The sequence below is a fragment of the Lepisosteus oculatus genome, chromosome 5, assembly GCF_040954835.1.
Source record: "Lepisosteus oculatus isolate fLepOcu1 chromosome 5, fLepOcu1.hap2, whole genome shotgun sequence".
NCBI lineage: Eukaryota > Metazoa > Chordata > Actinopteri > Semionotiformes > Lepisosteidae > Lepisosteus > Lepisosteus oculatus.
In genome coordinates, this window is record NC_090700.1 from 3,083,243 (window position 1) to 3,106,841 (window position 23,599).

General features: G+C 36.2%; 1 protein-coding gene across 1 annotated transcript in view; it reads left to right on the forward strand.

The window, feature by feature from the left end:
* The window catches only part of lsamp (limbic system associated membrane protein), a 628,552-nt gene that overhangs the window by 255,958 nt on the left and 348,995 nt on the right, over positions 1-23,599 (forward strand). The gene's annotated exons all lie outside the window — the stretch shown is intronic.

A 23,599-nucleotide genomic window follows, 5' to 3' on the forward strand; every position in this document is an offset into this window, starting at 1 on the left:
TACAGTATATTCATCACAGGAAAGAGAAAGAATAAAAACTCTTTAAAGTACAACACATAATGTAATATTTTAAGTGAGACAAAATAATTTGACTATAAATAATAAATAACTAATTCATACATTTATTTAAATATTAGTGAATAATATTATTGCTAGATTAATTATCATTAATTAAAATAATCTTAATAGATAATACTTTGTATTTATATTAATAAAACCATGAAGTGTTAAAGGTCCTCATTGATAAAGTTAATAAATAAACTGCTACAATAATCAGAAGTATTATTACTGTAAGACCTTAACAGAATGAAGGAAGCCAATTCCAGTATTAGCAGACAGTAGGGGCTTTCTTAAGATTGATTTTGTTCCTTAAGCAACCAATAATGTCTTTAGGATCTAATTTGGAATGATTAGGTACCACTGCAGGACAAAATGTGATTGTAATCCCAAAATTTCATTGGATAAGGGATCAGGTATCTCTCAGTTTCTCTTAAAAGAATACAATTACTTTTCTGATGCCATTGCATATACTGTATCTTTTAGAGAAGCCACAAAGTAGCACTTTCCTTATCCCTCTTGCATTACAAAAGCAAATGCTTATGTTTCTTTTTATGCTATGTACAGTACATGTAACTGGATAAAAGGCAGTTAGTTAATTAAGACCTAATGAAACTTTGAAAGTGGTTCTAGTTCTGCTTTGATCTCCATTTCTTTCATCCCTTGAAGCTAAGCAGGAATGTGGACAACTGCTGTTCATGAAAAATGTACTTCGTATTTTTTTTCTTATAGCTGTATTCTTTTCAGTTACACATTTTTAAACAGGGCTCAGGAACACTCATGCCGTCTTATCTCCATATAAAAACTTAAACAACATGAAATCCTACATTATTATTTACGCTGTAAGGAAGCCTACTGATTTTGCACCTTCTAAGGCAGGCAAAGAAAAGTTGATTGTACATCTAGTACTGGAAGAAATTTAATATTAATGAATACTGAACATTCCACATTAACTATACAACAAAAGGTGCTGGTCTGGCACACATAAATGGGCATTACTGTTGATTTTCTTTATCTTAACTGTTGAGCTGGACTGGATGGAATGGATGGAGCTGTGTGCCCCAAAATAAATGTGATCCACTAGCAGTGCTTTTAGGACAATCTGATATTTTGTGAAAAATGCTTGAAAAAATATCTGCATGTCACGGAGAAAAGATGATGGTCTCCTCACTGTTACCTGCCACAATGATAGACACTTTCCTGCAAACCAGTTTGCTCATCCCCATCATGTAATTGTGAACCCAAAGGAAAGACAGTGATTTATTTCCCAGACAGGGAACCGAGCACTTAGGGTCTATGGGTGGTAGAATGATTATCCTCAGTTGTCATGATTTGTTAGCTATTAATAAGGAAATGCATTTCTGTTTCAGTGAATTTTGAAGACTGAGACTGCTCTCTCTGTATTGGTCTTTTTAACATTTAACCTTCTTCATAAAATGTGTGGAACCCTGAAAAAAGTTAAGTACAAATAGATTAAATTATTATATACACATCCATGATTACATACATACAGTATACATACAGTATACACACATGCATGCATAAGTCTATTTCTTGCAAGGAGAATGTGTGATTTCAGTGTTATGCAGTACTTGCTGAGAGAAGAGACACAGGGGTTTGATGAGTACTGTTCCTGCAACATAGAAAGCCACATTCTAGTTCTTAGTACTAGGGCACTGTTCTTTTAAAGTGTAGCAGATTATCTCTTCTGTAGTTACCTTTGGGTTTTTAGTAATTTATGTATTACTATGAGCTTGCCCTTATTAAAGAATGCTCTGCACAAGAGGATGGATTAAGCAAAATCACTACCGGCATTTAAGACATATTGGGAGTTTTGCCAGGAATCTAGACTTAATTATTTGCAGATGTTTGCGTTTTTGGCCTCCAGCTAATGGAAGACAATGTAATAATGACAGAAAGCTATTGTGTGAGAAAGCATTTAATGGCATAATTTGGCTTGTTTGACACATCTTGATATAAAATTCAAATGACAAGGCTGCTATTCCGATTCTGGCTGTTTCTGATGGCTCACAGGAGACAGGCATGTTGGATGGCTTTTTCACTTTAAATCCTAATTGTCTCTTGGATGTTTTCGTTGTGAAACATTTGTTCAGTTGTTTAAAGGTATTAGACTAAAGCCTTTTATGGTTTTCACATAATCATTTTCCCCCAGATCTGTTTTTGTTGTAGAGGCTTTTTGGTTAACAATGGCAACAACAAAATTAAAAAAAGTTGAAACTTCAGTTCATATTTCAGAAAAAAAAATTCTGTTGCTTTCCTTATTTATTGGAATAAAGGCTGAAATGTCATGGATAGTCGGCAGAGTGCAGTTGCATCTCCTGAGATAAGAACTGGCATAAAAGGGACTGCTTCTCTGAAGGACCTGGTTATACTTCTTTGCAAAACCTCAGTCTGACAGCTCAGACATGAGAAGCCTAAGTCTGTTCACACGGGTGTCTCCTGTGGCCAACTTGTAAAGTTTGACTTGTGCTGTGTTTCCTCATCGGCCTCTTGAGAGAAAGGCCTCCAGCAGAAGTCTTCTCTGAAAAGGTAATGAACTCCTTTATTTCATCTCGACATAATGTGGCACATGTTGCTTGAAAACAGGTTCCTTTTTCCTGTGTTTGGAAAAATAGATTAATATACCGTATAATTTGTCAAAATGTTAAATACTCCAACTTGTTGAATGATTACATAATTCACCGCGCAGCAGAAAAAAAAAACTTTGTTTTTAAGTGTTTATACACAGCTTTGAAGATGCCTAGACACAATCTAGACACTCTCAGTACACAGTGAGAGACATTAAAAACACAGCAAGTGCTATTGGTTCCATTTCAGTGCTCTCGGTACATGTATGTTGTGATCAGCAGCAAATGACAATCTCTGCTAATGTTATCTACTATTATAACAATTTTTCCTGTTATTAACACATTTAGCACCATTAATTCTCACATTATAATCTTTAAAAAACTTGATCATGACAACCTGAGGTATACCAGGCATGAACAGCCAATATACACTATAGTGTTGTAGTAGCTCATTTACAAATCTATTCTACAGTATATGACAGGTTATTGACTATCAGCTGTTCCTCTCCCTTTATAATTACTTGTTCCTCAATGAAGATACTGTACAAGGCAACTTTTTAGACTGCAAAAAGTAACTATCAGGACTGTTATCTTGAAACACAGTGTTTGAAAGTACAATGTGTCTGTTTAAAGAAGGAAAAACATTGAATGGAAAAAGTATAACAATGCAAAATGTCTAAAAATGTTGTAAAGCAGGGCATTTACAGTACATACTTTTACATTTTTTTTCAAGGTTATGCATTGTTCCCTACTCGTCCTTCAAGCAGGATGACATCTGGATGGATAAGCATGGACATTTTCTGGATTTTTGTTTTATTACTAAAATAATTACTGTTTGCTCGTGGGTCTGACGGTCTCAGATGTAAATTTGCTATAAAATAAACCCCATTAACCATTCTTTTCACTGACAAGAAGGCATCACCAGTTTGAAATGTGAATTTCCTAAGGTAAATAAAATGGGTGTAGGTCTAAGTATAATTCTTGCAATACTACAACAAACCTCCCAGTCAGTCCTACGTAACAAACTCTGAGGTCCTCTGCTAATTTATCAATTCTAGACATATGACAAATAGCAAAGCTTTAATTGTGAAATATTATATAACACAATTCTGCAAACAAAAATGATCAAAGTTTTAACTACAACAATAGCGGTGGTCTTATGTAAAGGAATAACTTCAGGGGACCGTGCAGACGATCACATTATAGTCAATAAATATTGATGACCAGCACGAGAATGTGGTAAAGGTCCAACACAGTCAACTATCACTCGACTGAATGGTCCATCAATGGTAGAGCCGGCGCAGGATATAAAGGCACTACCGCAGGAGCCTGGTTTGGGTTTCCAGCCAGCCCACATGAATGGGAAGACTTGCAATATGCCAACAATATCACGCTTTAACCCAGACCAAAAGAAATTTCACAATATGCGATCAGGGGTTTTATCAATACCACTATGACCTACTAAAGCACTGTGATGAGCAAGACTTAAAACGGCTTTTTGAAACACAGATGGCACTACAATCTGATATACGCTTCGCCAGTCACCACAGGCAAAAGTTTTAAGCGATCTCCATTTTCACGTTAAAACTCCATTCTGCAAATAATACCCAATTGCAACGTTTTCCAGCTCCCTAGTCTCTACAACCTCATCAAACATAGGAGACAACTCAGGATCACTCTTCTGTTCAGTTCTTAATCACGAGCAGGAAACAGGCAATTTTAAAACACCATCAGACTTTTTTTATCTTCAACCAAACCAGTAGGACACCAAATTGATGATTCAATTGGCGATGTCTTAAAAGTCTCACTTTTAAACTGTAACAACACAAGAGGATAACGTTCCTGTAAAAAGTCTAAATCCAGTTGACTCCTAGGCACTGTTGTAACATCAGAGTCATCATGTCAGCTGTTGGCAAAGAACAGCAACAAGCTGTCAGCTAAATCGTTTCCCCCAATAATAGAAACTCCTTTTAACGCTCCACAGATTATCAACCAACTCCTTACTATCAAACTCCAGAACTGCACAAACAATAAATAACATGATGAAAACAAAGACGCAAACCGAGCTGGCGCAACAAACACGAATTTTTAAATCGCGGACGAGCCTCCAATACATACTTGGAACAACCACAACAAGTACTTGTACACTACTATTAAAAGCAGTATTACTTATAGCTTGAGCTCATGGTATCTGTGAAGCTAAGCAAGCATAACCTTGATACTCCTCCCTGGAGACCAAAGTATCCAAGCTAAGGCTGCAGTAAGGTAACCAGAAATACTGTGCTACAGGAAGTGTTGTCCTTCAGATCAAATATTAAACCAGTTTCTGACTGCATTCATTACAGATCCTATTGCACTATATACTGTATAGTGCTTCTAGTGCATATTTAATGTGTGACCCTTCCAAGATACGGACTAGCTTTAAAGTTTTTGTGGATGGGAAGGACTATAGAATTGTCTATAATAAAAAAAGCAAAGTGAACAATACCTTAACTGAGTTTATAGCAAAATGAATTGCTAGTTTTATTTTGGCAAGGCAGTACAGGCATTGACAGAGAGTAAAAGGTATTCTTACCTAAACTCACCATGAAAAAAAATGGCATCTGCTCAACTATATATGGCTAAGTATATTTACTAAATTAATGAAGCATTTTTAAAACTACTTGCACACCAAGGACAATGCTGTAATGGAGGTCTCAGCAAAAACCTGTAGAAAGTTCCTAAGGGGACATGAAAAACCTCTTTTCCACATGGCCTTTAGTCCTACACTTCACTTCCTGCTTTAAGGAAACTCACTCCCACTTTGTCTCTCACCACATTCTCCTCGGCATTAACATTTATTACTTAACCGCAAAGCAAAACCTCCCTGCATTCCTGTATCTTCTTATTTCTTGGCTCTCAGGCAAATATGACTCCAGCTTTATACTTTTTTGTGCCTCGGGCTACGTGGATATTACTATATGACCAGTGCTCTGCTAGCCTTTAAATGGTCCACGAACTTCAGTTTGCTTGAATGTTTGCTTGAACAGGTGGAACAAATTAATTCCCCCTGCTCACAACAATAGTAACGATAGTAACAGCAAAGGCACAGTCTTCTAACAAACATGAGTCATTATGCTCCGATGTATATCTACTCATTACAGATTTTAAGCTTTATTTGTTTTTGGACCAGAATGTGAGAAAAGTCTGATGTAAGTCTGATGATCTTTTATTCTTTTTAAAAATTGCTCTTCCAACATTGAACATGGCAAATAATTTAAACTGCTCACTCCTTCCTTTCCTGGGTACACTGAGTGATGATTTTATTGTAGGAGCAACACTCAAAACAGAGGATATTTTGCATTAACTCAAGGTGAAACATTTGTAGAAGTCTGTGGGCTTGCTTTGCTGCTGAACTTATAGAATCATGTTCTCTGCAGGAGGCGATATTCATTCCAAAATGTCATATGTGGATCTGATTTTTGTTTTTGCAGAAAAAAAGTAAAAGCACAATTTATGACATTCTTAACCAATGCTAAAATGACTCCTTTTATTTTTTAAGTGTGAAAATACAACCTGAGAACACTTATGAAGTGTGTGCATTTGATTAAATGTATGCTTGAGTATTGTACTCAATGTACAGTATATGGCTCAGTCTTTGTGACCTTTTTTGGCAGAACAGTTGAAGAGGCTTGGATAAAGTGAATACTTAAATCTTTATTTGAACAAAAAAGGCTAGAGTTCTAGTTCCTGAGTATCCTTCAGGTTTCTATTGTCTCTCTCTGTAATAAACAATATCAATAATGGCTGTGTTTGAAGGAGTTACTATCGAGTGGATACTCAGCTCTAAGCTTAGTGTACTTACTCAATTGGAAGCGTCACTCAAGAATCAAGTGTTCACATGCTCTTCATTGATTATTGTGTCCTTTTTGACCATTTCTTCCTTTATTTTCTTCACAATAGTCAGCCAGGTTTCTCTGGTTCTACAAATACATTTGTAACCCACTGACATACATTATGTTGTAGGGGTGTTGTAGTCTTTGAGTTAAATAAACAAAAAGGAAGCAAAAATACGCTGGGCCAGATAGAGTCCTCTTTAGATTGTTTGAAAGCTTGTAGTACTTGCAGCTACTTCTCCTTTGCCTGCTTTCTGATCTTGCCTCAGTTTGAAGAGACAGATTTTTAATGGAATTAAAATAATGTGTACTACATTATATAAAAGTGTGCAAATAATAATAATAATCTAAATCTGTACTTACACACCCAAAGAAATGTAGAGTTTTACCATCTCTAAATGATCTGTGAAATAATGTCCATCTGACCCAGCAATTTGCTCAGTTAAGTTACTGGAGATCTTGGGTTCTCCTTGGGTTCTTGGGTTGGAATTAAAACCTACCAGGAGTCAGATTTGTTAGGCATGACCCGGAAGAACACAGACATTAATGAAACATTGAATTCTTTAAATAACATGAGTTATTCTCTTTAGTAAAATATTCTCTGGTATGATATGATATTTGTAAAACTCAGTACCCTTACCGCATTAGTTCATTCTTTCCAGTTAATCTCTAATAGCTATGAATTTGCGAAACAGCTGTTAATGTCACAAAAGATAAGGGCTCAAACATTTACATGCATGCATGTTACCTGCATAGTCTTTTTCAGGAACTCTGCAATAACATCCATGGAAAAGCCATCCCGATTTGGCTCAGGTGGGGTTGAGTTTCCTTTCAGATTAAAATTCCATCTCATGTTCCCAATGCTCCCTGACACAAATAGAAAAAGAATCACGAGGTCACATCTAATCTTATTAAGGTGGGCCAAGAGAAGGGAGGGAAACTCAGCTTGCTAAACCTCAGAGCTCTTGGCCTACTAGTTCAGAATTCTTGCTTAAACACTGAGAACAAAAAAAAATAGCACAGCACTGTGAGCTGTCAAAGGAAAGACAAGAAAGAGCACTAATGTGCTGCTGTGGGATTTGGGTACTGTTAGCTAGAGGCCATTAGTAATTGCCAAAGGAGTGAGCCTGTAGACAGCTGAGGGGATTGAAGTCCAGATAAACATGAGAAATTAGACTGTCACTAGAATCGTCATTCGGTTTTCCTTATTCATACAGTATCTTAGTGGCAAGAAGAAAACACAGCCATGACTATGGCAGTGATGTTTTCGTTCCAGCACCAATAGTACTCACATTACGGTTTTGTAACTGAAGAAAAGGCTATATGATTTTTTGTTATACGTTGCTTCTGTCAAAAAAGTTTAATATTCTGTTTTTTCTAAGATGGTTCTAAGATGGTAGTAATGCTTTGACTAAATCATACAGGCTGTCTTCATGTATTGGAAAAGGACTAGCGCACTGATCCTGGTTTTGAGTCTTTCAGGTGATGGACCAAAGTTTCTGAAAACACGGTGTCATACTTCAGTATTAAGATTTTATCAGAAAAGACGATGGAAGCATACTACAGATGCAACAGATATAATCAAGCAAGGCTCAATTTTAATCCCCTGAGGTACTCTTTTGACACTCTACTGGAACCATTTGCTTTTGTATCTAACAGATATCTATTCATTTCAGTTTCTGTAGATTTTGCGTTGATAATCTAATACTTTAACATGTCTGCTTATTCTATTACTATATAATTCTACATTGGCTTTACCCATGAAGTTACAGTTTATCCTTTTAACATTAATGGGGCTTCAGTTTCATCTAGTGTCCAGTAAAGCGTGATGATTGGGAATTGTATTTTTTAATTAAGGTACTGATATATTAAGGGAATACTTTGTGAAGCAGAAATTGAAGTCCTAGTATAAAGATTAAAGCATTGTAAAAGAAAACCATTCTATTTGTTGAAAAATAAAAATGTTCTGTTCCAAGGTTCTTACAGCATATAGTTTATTTACATTATACAAGGACAAAATAATCAAGAAATGCTTATTGCAATATGTATTTTCAGAGCATTTGCTTGTATGTACATTTTATGCTGTTCGTTGTGACAGACATAAAGTAGTAAATATGACTCTAGATTCTCTAAAGATTGCTTTCTTTAACACCAGTCTCTATTTCATATTGACCATCCATTTCCCATTGTGATGGTTATAAGGCAGGCTGGCAGACAGAATTGAGATGAGAAGTGATAGATTTTTGTCCAGCTTCGGGAAACACCTGTTAAGGTGATAAGGGAAAATAATGAGACATCTATACAGTGGGGACTCCTGGGATGTCCGGTTCATTTGATTTAGCCACTTAGACACCGCACAACCATTCACTTCCTGACACTGGTCAAGTCAGTACTTGAAAGTACAGACCACTTTCGTTCCCATGCTACTGTACCTCCAGTTCAGATCAACTTTAAGCATTTTGTAAAGCTGATTCAATTGGTACAGCTCACAGTAGTGGCTTACAAAAATGCAAGAATTTCCTTGTGCAATGACTGTTAAGCTAAATAGTCTTTTCATGTTTCTTTTCAGCTGTACTTAATATTCCCTAAATGTGTTACTGACTATTTTATATTTATTTGTTTTTTTTTACAAGCACACGGTTCCATTTACTCCTTTTGCACAACATTATCAAGAAGGAACAAGAATAGGTTAATTGCTCTTTGAAAAGTAGAAAAATAAAAAAAACACAGTGAGACAATTTTTGTTTTTCCTGCTTTGGCTTTGTATTATCCTCTTAAACTCTCCTTGTCCCCCTTGTTCAGCCTGAATGATGATGTTTTGAGCCTCTTCACATTATAAACAAGACTGTTAAATATTGTGGTCATTTGATTTGTAACTATATCAGTACATTATGCTGCAGTTACTTAACAGAAAGATCAGAAGTACAGTATTTGCAGTATATATAATGTACAGTACTGTATATATACAGTATATAATGATATACTGTATGCTTAAAGGATTCCAAATACAGCAAACGCTGTTAGAATGTTGAGTACTGATGGCATTTACCACCTACCTTGTGCTACATGCTTCAAAACACTGCCTAACAAACCCAGAGCACTTACATTACACATTCTATACAAGGCTTTCTTCCTTTCCATTCTATGCAATGTGATCACAATTTAATATGTATCTCAGCGAGATACAGTACATGTTAAAATACTGTATGTGGCCTTTAGCTGACGAGTAACATTTTATTTTTCAAATTATTGCAAACAAAAGGCAGAGATCGTACATATTTAATGTGCCCCCTGAAAAACAAAAGACCATGTCACAAAGCTGAAGTTCAAATAAATTAAATCCCTATGAACGATAACAAGATCGTAGCCCAAATACTGTACAACAAGACTGCAGTCAAGTTTCCTGTGCTTTGAATTTGAGGAGTGTGCACTCTGAATATATAGGCCTGTTTGCTGCTCTTTATTAGGGTTCATTAGGCTATGTTTTTGGCAGGTTGATATCTGATTTAGAGTTTACTAATTACCCCCTTGGGAGTTTTGAGCAATTACTTCTTAGCCTTCTTCTCTGTTGAATACCCCAGGCCTGAGCTATATTTCACAAGGATCTTTTACATACAGTACTGTATGTCCCTAAAGCAATCTTCAGTGCCATGTTTCCCAAATCACCTTAAACATGTTTTAAATACAGTAGCTGCTTTGCACATGGTGACATACTAAAGTAATGTGAGAAAAGCAAAAAAGAACAAACAGAAATCATTTCAATCAACGGGTAAAGTATTTGAATTTCTTTCGGTATTAATGTTGAAAAAGACTTTAAAATACGATACTTGGAATTTAAAACATCAAAGGAAAATGCGTTCTGTTTTATTGTCGTATCTCACCTTCCCTTGTTATCATTTACAGTTCAGTTCATCTCACTGAATGAAAAGCATGTTGTTCATAAGTTTAGTATCCCCCACCCTCAAAACATCTATTATCTTTTGCCATTATATCTACGATTCTTAGGGGGTTGTTATCCTTAGACTTACTTGTTCATTCAAGATTACAAGGTTCAGACTATTTAGTTAGTGTTTAAGATTACCTGCATGCCCCATCACAAACATGTTGCCTTCACTGGGGTTGTTTCAAAGAGAAAGGAAGAGAAATGCCACGTGGCAGGTCTAAAGTTCCAATTTTTTAGTTGTCTCTTGTAGGATGATAAATGAAAGTAAGTGTCCCACAGCAATTGACTTGGAAAATGAGGTTTTGGAAGAGAAGCCAGAGTTTGAAGCTGTTAATGATTTAGATGGCAGGAATCGAGTTTACAGTGCTGTTCACCCTGTGCTCTGGGTTCATAAGATCTGGAGCTGTTCCTAAAAGTGTATAGTCCTGTAGGTTGTTCATGGAGGATAGTGTAGAACTATTTAAAGAGCACTTAAGAGATCAATGGTAAGGGATCATAAACATAAACAATCCTGATAAAGCAAGACCTTGACATTATCATATTGCTGACTATTGATTACTGTATCCTTATCAATTCTTTTATTTTTTCCCTTTTGTAGGTAAGTGAACCAAGTATTTACTGTTTTTCATCCCAAGGTGGAAATGGAACCAAGCAGCTTAAACAAAACGCCTGATACCCTGCAAATCCCTGACAGGTTAGCATGCTCTCTGTAGTCTTTGTTATTGATTGATCGACCAGTTGTTGTCTGCGGTTGAAGGGAATTTTTATCTGCTCTGTAGGTAGCTGCAAGATTAAAAACCATCTGTGATGTACCTAACTTAATTTTTCATATTGGAACTCATGGCTACAGGCAACGTGATTAGTTGGTCTTAATATAAAGAGTGATGTAAGCCCTATTTACTTCTTCTTTTGTTTTAATATTTTGGTTAGACTGACAGGTAATATAAATTGATAACCATAAATCTAGATAATTTGTGCAAATATGGAAAAAGAAATTAGAGTGTTATTGCATTTCAAATGACTTGTCATTCTGGTTTTTAAAAGTATCATTTTTCAAATGCATTTTTTCAGGCACATTTTCGTTAAGGGAATAGTTTCAGTTTTGTTCATAATTATGATGTCATTTTGATTGATTTGGATTATATCTTTATATACTGCTGTGAGAAGTATTTGTGATACTTTTTGCAGAAACACAATACGTCAAACGACGTTTTAGCCATTTTGTTTTATGCTACCAGTGTAACCTGATAATGTAGCATTTTATAGTAAGAAAAGTAGCATTTTAGCTTTATGAATGTGTAGAGAGAAACAAATTATGTTAATGACAAGAGGTGAAAGACAATGAATCAGTAAGAGTTAATTGGTAAACGAGATGGATTAGGTCCTACAACACTTGAGTTGAGTTGCTTGCACATACTGTAGTTTACCTTGCATTGTTGTGATCAGGTTTTAAAGTTTCTTATCAATGTCAATTAATGATGGTAAAGTAGAAGCTTAGTTTCTTGTCATCCAGACAAAGCTGTATTAATAATAGCTGAAGTTATCATAATAGCAGAAAAGCCTAATGGAGTATATATGAATAAATGAGCATTATGTTGTGCATTTTCTGTGTTGTTATATTAATAATTACTCTTATTACATACCCCCACTAATATATGCATTTTTAAAGGCTGAAGCTTGTGCCATATCTTCAGTTATAAATAATGAAATAAACTAAAATAGCTAAGGGAATCTGTAATATAATAACTTGATTTTCCAATTATCTCCACAAAAGATAAAGCAGTGTAGCTAAATCTGTATAACAAGTGGGAGAGTTTCAATTACAGATTCAAAGAGCAAAGCATCGTATTGTTTTTAAAGGGACGGATTTGACATTGTCCTTGGCTTCATGTCTTACAAATGGGATGAATAGACATGTTGTTTTTGCATTTTTTTAAATTAATGCAGTACAGACATTGGGTTTGCTTGTTGCCTTTGATAATGGAATATTCACAATAATAATGTGTTTAATATATATTTTCCTTTACTTAATTTAAACAGGCTTACTGTATATCCTTTCAACCAAGTTTCTAGGAACACAGAATCTTACATCACTTAGATTTAAGTGCATTAGGTTAGCTACAGAGAAACACATGCCCGGCTCCATCTTCTGTGTAATACAGACTACATAGACAGTTGTACATGAATCATTTAAATAATAAATACATAGTTTCAAAAATACTTTACGTGGCCTCAGATTTAGACTCACAGGATAAGAAAAACAAATGTGCCAAGATTCACAGTTACATTGTGCCAACTATTAGGGTGTGAATACTGCTCATTAAAAGCTTTGGCATGGAGTATAGTGTTTCCTTTTCTAAAAACTGTCCAAGTTTCCCATTTTTAATTTCATAATAAGCAGTAACAAATTGATTGTCTTGTAAGAAAATACAGTTAGGTGTGAGAACCTCTTTAATGGAAATATCGGAGTGAATCATGCCCAGAGTGTTCTTTTTTCTGCAGTCAGAACCAAGGGATATCAGAACTGCATTTTTGCTAAATTAATGTTACTTTTTTTGATACTTCAAAGAAAAATCTCAGTGTGGAATTAATTAAATTCTACTGAATGTGAAGGCTGTTTATGTTAAAATTTTAAGAAGTCTTTTTTATTTTGACATGATGCTAAAAGTGCTTAAAATGCACTGTGGGTTTCTAACGGGGTTTTCCATTTAACTGAAAATAGAAAAAAAATATCTAAATGTCCGTTTTCTGATGCTGTTTTTGTTTTTGAGTCTTGCGGTCATGACGAGCTACCGAGGTGGGGCTTAGAATGCGCCCCAGCAGTGTTAGAGGGCCCACACGCTGAGGGAGCAGGTACCCGAGTTGTTGACCCTGCAGACAGCACTCAGGGGATACCCAGGGCGGCAAGATACTGAGACCGGAGTGAGCAGGGAACTCGCACTCTGGAGAGGGGAGCAAGCTGGACAGGAGACAGGTGGACGATGACATCATTGCCCACCGCAACACAGCTACTGTAGTTCGCCGCGCAGAGCAGCAGCAGGGAAGAGCATGACACTTGAATCATGAATTTGATATGACGTGCCTTTGTCTTTTTGATACATATACTGTGTAAGGCCCATGTTGCGCAAACAGGCGTATCTCCTACTAGGCCATGGCTGTATGTAGTACAGACAGCAGACTCCTGTGCTATGCATCAGAATACGCCTGGTATTCCTGGCAAGTACAGTAGGATAGAGGAGTGAGTGGTACATAAAGAAAATTAAAAAAAGAATAATTCTGAGGCTAAACAGTTGTGATCTTAATTAATGTCACATTGATAAAGAAAATGTCAATTTCCCCTCCTTAATTATATCATATTGGCAATACCTGTATACAGTATGCAGTACATTTCAAATAGGTACTGTGCAAACACTGGGCGAAATGTTAGGGATCCTCAATCCAATGCAACGATCTCTCAGTGACAGGAAAGACCCGGTGAGCTTGAAGAGAACTAGAAAGAATTCAATCCCCTGACTTTCCACAAATTGGAAATCAGTGGAACCAATAGAACATATCAATCCCACGTGTCATTAAACAAATCAGTGTGCTAAACGAAAGAGATAAGTGTTGCTCTCTAAATACGTCGGAGCCTTCGTGATTGCTCGGCCACATCCTGTCTTTGAAGCTCACGATGGCGCGTCATTCTATTGCTTTGCACAACATTTTGTCAACTGGGCAAAGATATATAATGCAGATAAACCGTTGTATACATTTTTTAGAGAGCAGATTACAATCATATGCTAAATAACAAATTACTTCACACATATTCAATTCTGTGTCATTTCAAAAGCTGATTTGTAACTGTAAACAAATGTGGAAAAATTCACCGTGCAAAAAGTGTGCCTGTGTATGTACAGTATGTGTCAATATTATTATTGACGATTTTGAACAGAAGTTTAGCTTTAAGACACATGCTATAGTGCCAATTAAATGGAGAATGGCAACAGCTCTCTGCTTCTTTAATGATTCGATAGCTAATTCGTGGAGATAGTGGTGTCAAATCAGCCAGGGCCATTAGCTGAGGTTTGTTTTGTACAACTCAGATGCAGTCACCTCTAAAGGAACTCAATCTGTGCGAGACCATATGCATGAAGTTTAGATTATTCATGCAAATATTGTTTATTTTTATACCATAACGAGGGGGAAAATGTTCAGATGCACTCACTGCGGCTGTTTTTACTCTATCACCATAAAGATTTCAGAGAGCTCTGAGGGCTAATATTGTGTCAGAGCTATGATTGAAACCTATTTTTCTATTGTGTTTATAGAATCACTTTTTGAATCACAATTGGTTTGCCTGCCATGGGCATAAATGGAATCCCGGGCTCATATAAAGAAGTTGATTGTCTGACCTGACCTGAAAAATCACTTAATTTTATGTGTTTTAATGTATTTTCATATCAATAATGAAATGATCTGCAACAAAACTACCATTTTTGCCATTTGAAGTTTGTGTTCCTTTTAAATGAAGCTGTCTACAGTGCCAGTGAATGTCTCATTAAAACTATTTAAGCTTTGAAATCCCAAAACAAAGAATGTAGTTGATGGAAATTATCATAATTACTTTCAGGAGAGCAGCAGGGGCAAAAATGCTTTGCTCTTCTAAATAAAACCTTAAACAGAATAATAAGACAAAAACAAGGCCCTGGCATCATACTTCTTAAGGTCTGGAATCTCAATTAAATTGTCTTCTACCACATTGATAGAACATTTGATAAAATAGCTGAAAAATAACTGCACCTGCACAAGCAAACCTCTTGTGTTTGCAGTTTTGAAATGCATGCAAATATTTAGAATGTCTCATGTGACAGCATGTCTGAGCTTATTATACCATATGATCTTGGCAGCGTTGAATTACATTTGAGAACATCTACAGTCATGAACAAGTTAAAACTATTAGTGAAGCTGTACCAACCCTAGTTTTACCACCCAGCTGGAATAATTTGGAGTTCAGAGAGAAATTCTATACAGTACATATAATTAATGAAAGCAATCTGGATTCTTAAATATGGAGTTACACACATAACATGAAGTGTAAATCGATTTCTAATGTGTTAGAAGTCTATGGAATAACACATTGGATTAGGAATCTTTGAACATCCTTACATATTTATTTTTTAGAATTAATTTAATTTTGACATGAAAACAGGAGCAAAACCCTGCTAATGACCTATTGTACATCACCAGACCACAATGCTTGCATTGTCAAAAATGACACAGGAACTGTGTGCTGAAGATACAAAACTACATCAGTAAGGACTGAGATTCTTTAAGGGGCTGTTCTAGACCTCTTAAGAATTTGTAGGATTCATACTGCGTGTCGTTGTGCTTCATCTACAGCCTCTGTTTAACCCTTTCAGAATTATTTAATTTGTCACACTTTTTCACACTGCCTTCGTCCAGTCCTCTGCTTTCCCCTTTATCTTCTCATTTTGCTTGATATCTACAGTATGTGTGTTTATTTCTCTGTGATTTATAATCATATGCAGTAGATCCTAAATACCCTTTTTAAAGGAGAAAAAAATGCAATCAGTGGAAGTACAGTATTTAAGAATGCCGGCAGTTATCCCAGGAAAGATGTGCACAGAACATCGCCCACTGCTGTGAAGGCCCTGCAGCATCTAACCTACCATGTTAAATGACGCGCATCTTTGACATGGTGATTGTGGCAACATGTGCTGACCTAGGGGCTAACAGAAGGAGAAAAAAGGAAAGAGACAGATGTACTGTCTCAAGTGTTTTGCTAAATTAGCTTGTAAAAAATAGCCGAGCACTGAAAGCCCACCACATGAATCATATGTTAATTAAACAAATATTTGCAAATAAATCAGGTGTCCTTCATGGGGCCCAAGCAAAGAGTGCCTGAAACTTTTCATCGGGTTCATTGTAAATAATGCACCAATGTCTTTTAACATTATTACCACGATTCACACTGCTAATAATTAGTCCTAACACTCCAATGAAGGATGGCTGTTTTTGCCCACTGGCTTGAAATATCCATTAAGAGGTTTCTCATGTGTGTTTTTAATATCTAAGTCAACATTGCCTTAATGCAGGGCTTTTTAATCCTAGTACATGGAACCCAGTACATGGTTTTCATTGCAGTTGATTTTTCCAATATTGCTTAACCTACAGTACTACTAATACAAGTTACAAATTCCTCAAAGAGATCGATAAAGTCAACCCAGTGGACTTCTATAGAATCAATAGTGAAATATGAACTAGGGATTAAAGGTCAAAACTATGGGAAATCACATTCAAAATAAAGACCGGTTCCATTTTACCCAAGGGTTGTGGGAACAAGTCTCCCAGCTATGTTTTTGGAACTGATATCTGAGCTTCTTTCGAGAAACGGCTGGGTGAGATCATCAGATCAATTAGCTACTAAAAATCAAATGAGCAGATGGGCCAAATTGCTTCATTTAGTTTGTAACTCATCTTGTGTTTAACATTCAGTTGAACTTTCAATTGAATCTGTCTTTGCCATAGTGTCCAGCTTCTAAAATGATGCAGGTTTCAAGACACCGCAGTTATGGATTAGTTGACTCACATATTTATGACAGAATTTAAACTGAAAACAATTAAAGGACCGCTTTTTTTATTTAAATGTCCGATCAAGACATTGAGAATGTTGATGGAAGTTAAAATGGGAGTTAGAATGAGGACCAGTGGTCATTTACGCCAAGCATCTTCATTTTGTGCCTTTCTTCATTTTTGCCCTGGTGTGTTCTTTCAGCTTAAGGGTGTTGTACTGTTCAAAGCAACTCTGGTCTTGAAGTGTGCTTCCAAACAATTCAATGCAAACTTTAACCTTTGACAGGAGTATACCCTCCTTTATCTGCAGAATTAAAGGAATAAAACTGCTATCAATCACAATTAACTATACAGTAGGCGAGATGGAAATGACACTTTGCAGTATAAGCACTCCTGTCCACAAGCTCCTAAACAACACTGGTCTGACAGATGAAGAACAATGTAACCAGTGTGTTTTAAATAAAATAAACTCATTTTAATGGAGATCAGATTAATACCATCAGATAAAAGTCAAGGCCTGTGCATGGTCTGGAGATTTCTCCTTGACTTCAAATAGCAACACTGATCCAGATCCATAAGCACATGACCAAGTCAATACTGGATTGTTTCTAATTGCCTAGAGCAAAGACTGTCACTGTGCATGACTGGAAAGTGAAAGCTCTTCTGCCTCAAGGTATATCCTTTTCATCCCCCACACTTTTAAAATGTATTGACAGTCTAATGGTAATTTACTTTTTCCCTGCCTTATTATCACTTTTACCACTGCTTACAGCAGATCCGTGCACGTACTGTGTCTTCTAATGTTGTTGATGTCTTTTGGAACAAGCTTTTAAATACAGTACATCTTGAATCCTTCTGTCAGAGTTTGCGATACAATGTGAAACATTTATTAACAAACACACGTGATTAAGAATGACAAGATTTTCCTGTCGGCTGTAAAAAAAAGTAAAGCTTAAAAAATGTCCCAATATGGATGCTGCATGTCTCAAATAGTCCAATTAAAAGGAGATTTAAAGGTTTGTGTAATTCATAATAGTCAATAAAAAAGATCAAGCATGCTAATGATACAGTTAAGGGACACATTAAGTTTATTTTTCCATGGAGTATTGGGTTGCACAATAATATGTGGAGTTGACATCAACATTTATTACTCTCATGCTGAATGAAACCATTATGGTTTTTTATTTCTAAACAAGCTGCACAGAAATTGCATTTCCCAGAAAATTATTTTCTGGAGTCTGTGCTATAATACCCAGGAGTGTATCTCACAGGAACACGTGAACGAATGACCTTGGCAGTTATGGGGGCTGGGAGTGGAGGACAGATCAACCCCTGTGCAAAAAAGACTTCGCATTTTTTTTCAAATGATGAAATGTACTACAAGATCAACAACATTTCATAGGCAGTGCACAGCCCACTTTTTAAAATACAGTATATACAGCACACGGCAGAATGTGCAACAACTAAATCTGATTCCTGAAATGGAAAAAAAAATAGTTTTGGCATTGGTTTGGACTTATAGCGGAACACTATTACAGAAAACCAATCCATATTTGGGCCATCTACATTGTTTGGTTACTAGCAGCTGAGTGTTTTTTGTAAAGTTTATAATTCAGTGAATTTAGTCCAACATTCCTCTGTGGTGTCAGATACTTTGTCATAGAACAGCACATACTCGATATGAAATACAAGCACTAAAGCAGACTGAGAGCACTTGTATTGGTGCTTTAATGGTTCGGTTTCTTTTGTCACTGAGAAGGGGGCTGTGAAAGGCATTTCTAAACACTTTAGACATTAAAAATATTTATTTATACTCAGAAGCTTTGAAAACAACAAACGAGCATTGGAACTAATAGCACATGTTGCCTTTTTAGTGGCTCTCCATATACATTTCTCATCCAATCAAAGCAATAAATAATGTAAAATGTTTATTAAGGTGGCCAGTGGTGTGTTTAAATAATTTATATAAACAGCATCCGCCATCCCCTCCACTTTAAATTGGCTACTTTATAATTAATGTAAAATATTCTTTAAACCTGTAATGTGAATTTAATTTGAATATACCAGTGTTGATATATTATTAATAAACTCATTTGATGAAAGCCAGAATTGAAAATTGCTATCATAACATCTGTGCTGTATTTTGTCATCATTTTTAGTCTTATTAGAATTCTGTACCCACAAATTAAGTTGACTGTACCTATTAAGAAAGTATTTTGATATTTTTTTAATGCAAAAAAAAATATGATTCTTTTCATATTTTCCTAATTTATGTGTGAGGCACACACAGTTCATTAAGCTATCTTTCTCAGAAAGGTTTTTGTAGAGACCAGTGAGTCTGTTTAGCACATTCCTTTCAATCAATCCACTGTTGTGTGCAGGCAGACTGGCAATTGTTTGACAGTCTTTCAAATACGGAAAAAGTGAGACCTACAAGAATAAGAAAAATATTTTAGAGAAACAGTAGTTATTTTTTACCAGGCAATTGTTAGCATGCTTCATGGGGTTATTATAAGAGAACAATGGAACAAAAAATGCAAATGAACTGAAAAGGGAACATTAAAATAGTATGATCTTAGATAATTCATCCAGTGAAAGCAGGGCCCAGCTGATTGATCATGAAATTGACAACCTGTCAACCCACAATGCATATGCATAAGGAGCTTCCCTATGGGTGTAATTTAACTTAAATACTGGCACTTGCAATATTTCACATGTGATCACCTATAGACCCTTTCTGATCTGTTCACATTATCTGGAACAAAATTAGCTGGAGGCTTTCCATCTGTCATAAGAGTTACAGTATTTGCAACAAAGCTACCACATGGACATGTTTTACTCTCTTTTTCTTATTTTATTTTGAATTTCAGTATGTATAGTGTCACTACGGCTCCCTGTGATGATGGTAATCATGAAAAGGAGAATAATCATTATTATTGTGAGTACAGTAAAATAAATAATATCAGATTTGGGATTTTTTGTTGCAATACATGACACTGTCATTTGACGAAATATAGTAGAATAAATACACATTTATTGCTTAAGATCTACTGTGTGTAGAGTATATTTACATATAAAAAAAATACAGGGCCAGACAGAAGTTCTAAAACTGATTGTATTCTGGATAAAATGAGTGCCACGTTTCTGCACACTTATTACTTTATCTGCACACGTATTAGTTTAAATAGTCAACAAATTTACATTTGCTCTTTGGGAATATAAGGGGCTATGGAGCTCCAGTACGGTATTTAGAGGCCACCAAAGGTTTCCCCTTTTTTCCAGGATATAATAATTTCTCACACCTATACAGCACTTTTCTGGACACTCCACTCTTTGGGGCTATGGAGCTCCAGTACGGTATTTAGAGGCCACCAAAGGTTTCCCCTTTTTTCCAGGATATAATAATTTCTCACACCTATACAGCACTTTTCTGGACACTCCACTCTTTGGGGCTATGGAGCTCCAGTACGGTATTTAGAGGCCACCAAAGGTTTCCCCTTTTTTCCAGGATATAATAATTTCTCACACCTATACAGCACTTTTCTGGACACTCCACTCAAAACACTTTACAGGTAATGGGGACTCCCCTCCACCACCAATGTGCAGCCCCACCTGGCCATAGTGCACCACACGTCAGCTATCAGTGGGGAGGAGAGCAGAGTAATGAGAATTCATAGATGGGGATTATTAGGAGGCCATGACTGGTAAGGGCCAATGGGAAATTTGGCCAAGACGCTGGGGTTACACACCCTACTCTTTTCGAGAAATGCCCTGGGATTTTTAATGACCACAGAGAGTCAGGACCTCGGTTTTACATGTTGTCCAATGGACGGCACCTGTTTTATAGTATAGAGTCCCCGTCACTATGCTGGGGCATTGGGAACCAACACAGACTGCACGGTGAGGGCACCCTGCTGGCCCCACTAACACCTCTTCCAGAAGCGACCTTAGTTTGTCCCAGGAGGTCTCCCATCCAGGTACTGACCAGGCTCACACCCTCTGAGCTTCAGGGGGCTGCCAGGTGTGAACTGCAGGGTGATATGGCTGAACCTACTGTATACAAAAGTATCCAGTACATAACTCATGGAAGACATTCATTAGCCACATGTGTCATCATGGTTAAGGTCAGAGTGCGCTTGACTTCCTCGTGTTGAGGAATGGCTGTGAAATAATGCACAAAAGCTGAATCTACCATTTTCCACCGTGATATCCAATATTAAGAAATTTAAGGCTACTGGTATAAAAGCAATACCAGCAGAGCGTGTCATGTCAGCCTGGGCAAGTGGTTCTGGAGGCAACTGTACATTAAATCCAAAGGCAGCAGTTAAGATTTCAAACAGAAACTGAAAGATTTAGAATTAAAATTGCAAAAACGACCAATCAGTGCTGTCTGCATGAAAGAGGAATTCAGGGCTGGGTTGCAAGGAAAAAAACTTTTTTCTGAGGGAAACCCAAGAAAAGAGGAGACCCAGATCTGTCAGACTACATCTAAATGACAATTGGAACCATATCTAATGGTCACATGAAATGAAACTTGAGCTTTTTGAACATGCTCATTAGCTGTATGTTTGCTATAAAAAGCTTATGAAGCTTATGCTGAGAAAATACTCATGCCCACTGTGGAATATGGCATTGGTCTAGTGTGTTTTAGAGTAGTATACAGTATGTTCCTGGATCCCTTGTTGAGTTATACTGTAAACCCTTACTTCATACCAGGACATTCTGGCCAAACACCTGGTTCCCTCAGCCAAGAGGCTCATGCTCATTTTATCATGATAATATCCAAAGCATACATCCGGGCTGAAGTGTTTAATTCCACACACGTTAAATGTTCTTAACTGGCCATCTCAATCTTCATTCCTCAATCCAATCAAGCTTACAATATGTAGTGAAATTTAAGACAGCACTTCACAAACAGAAGCCAAAGGGTCTGAGTTACCTGGGGTATTTCTGCTTGGAGAAGTGATCTCGGATCCCCTTCAGAAGTGCCAGAGGTTCCTGTAGAACAGTACAGGAGGCATCTTTTCAGTGTAATCCATGCCAGAGAAATATTTGCAAAATAGTAACTGCAAAATACGATACCAATAACTACTAAACGAGACTCTTGTGTTTTCTGTACTTTAATTATTTATGACAAATATAGCTTTGGTCTTTGAAAACCTATTAAGATTACAGTATACTGTAACCTTTTAGAGTATTTTAAGCAAAACGCGCCATCCAATCTGTAAACCTCTATTATATGTTGTGATCCGATTTCACTGGGGAAATGAACGTATCTGAAAGAATGTAAGTCAATACATTGGTCCATGGGCACAATATTTGATTGGGTGGCATAACCATGACAGTAAAATCCAGTTATGGAGAAGGGATGCACATGGACTATGGTCACTTGTGCAATAGTCCTTTTGGAGTGTAAAACTCAGCACTGTCAATATCACCATTATCATCTTATAATAAAGGATTTATTCAGATTGAATCTGTGGTGCTAATAACATACTGTAGCAGCAGCACTTGCAAACCTGTAAAACGGTGGTCATGACATTTCTTTCAGCATAATGTATAGCGCTGGGTATGATGCAATGCAAGGAATGTATTAACCTCATACTGTATGTCATGTCCCTGTAAAGTATTGTGAATGTGATTGTAAAAACTGGTGTAAAGTTATGAAGGGACTATGAAGCCATTATGCAGTAATGCTCAAGTAAAGATTACTAAACTAGCTTTACATCTTCACTTACACTTTAGAATATGGGTTGTAAATGGATTTCTAGAGTTTTTATAGATGAAATATATGCATAAAGTTTTAACAAAGTGGTATTAATGTGAAAATAACCAACAGTCTATTATAGTTTAATTGAATGTTATTAACAAAACCCCAATCCTTACATTATCCAGAATCATGTTCCTAACAGTACTGTAATCCTAGCGTTACTTTTAATAACTGTTTGTAACATCAGTTAGAACATTGTTATACAGTATGTTAAAATCTGTTAATAGATATTCCATACAGTAGCAGTAAACTAAAATGGGACCATTTTTTCTTTATAATTAGTTAAATTCAACTCACTCAAGTGACAATTTTCAAATCAGTTGCTTCTCCTCAGCTGTGAAAGAAAAGTGTTGACACTGAACATTGTCTGATTTGGTTTTTGTTGATTGCTGTCGTTGTGTCAAGAATATATTATTGTACTATACTATAAGGGAACCATTATGACCGTCTTTCTTTTCATTGTTCATGTATTTGAATGTATGCAGTTTATGCAAGAAGAAATAACACATTTACTTTAGAATGTTTTATAAAAGTTTATTGCATAATAAGAAAGTCAACGATGATGATTAATTTCCACTCTCTGTAACGGAAATTACAATTCCATCATTGTAGGCTGTGCTTAATTGGTTGTTCTAGGACAATTCCAATTATTTTACACTTTAAGAAACTTTAGGTTTTTTGATATTATGAACTTTCACAATTGGAATTTAGATAAGAACTCCGTGTTTATAGCATCTGCACCTTGTTTGAAACATACAGTACTGTACATGCATTGTAATGATAAAACATCTGA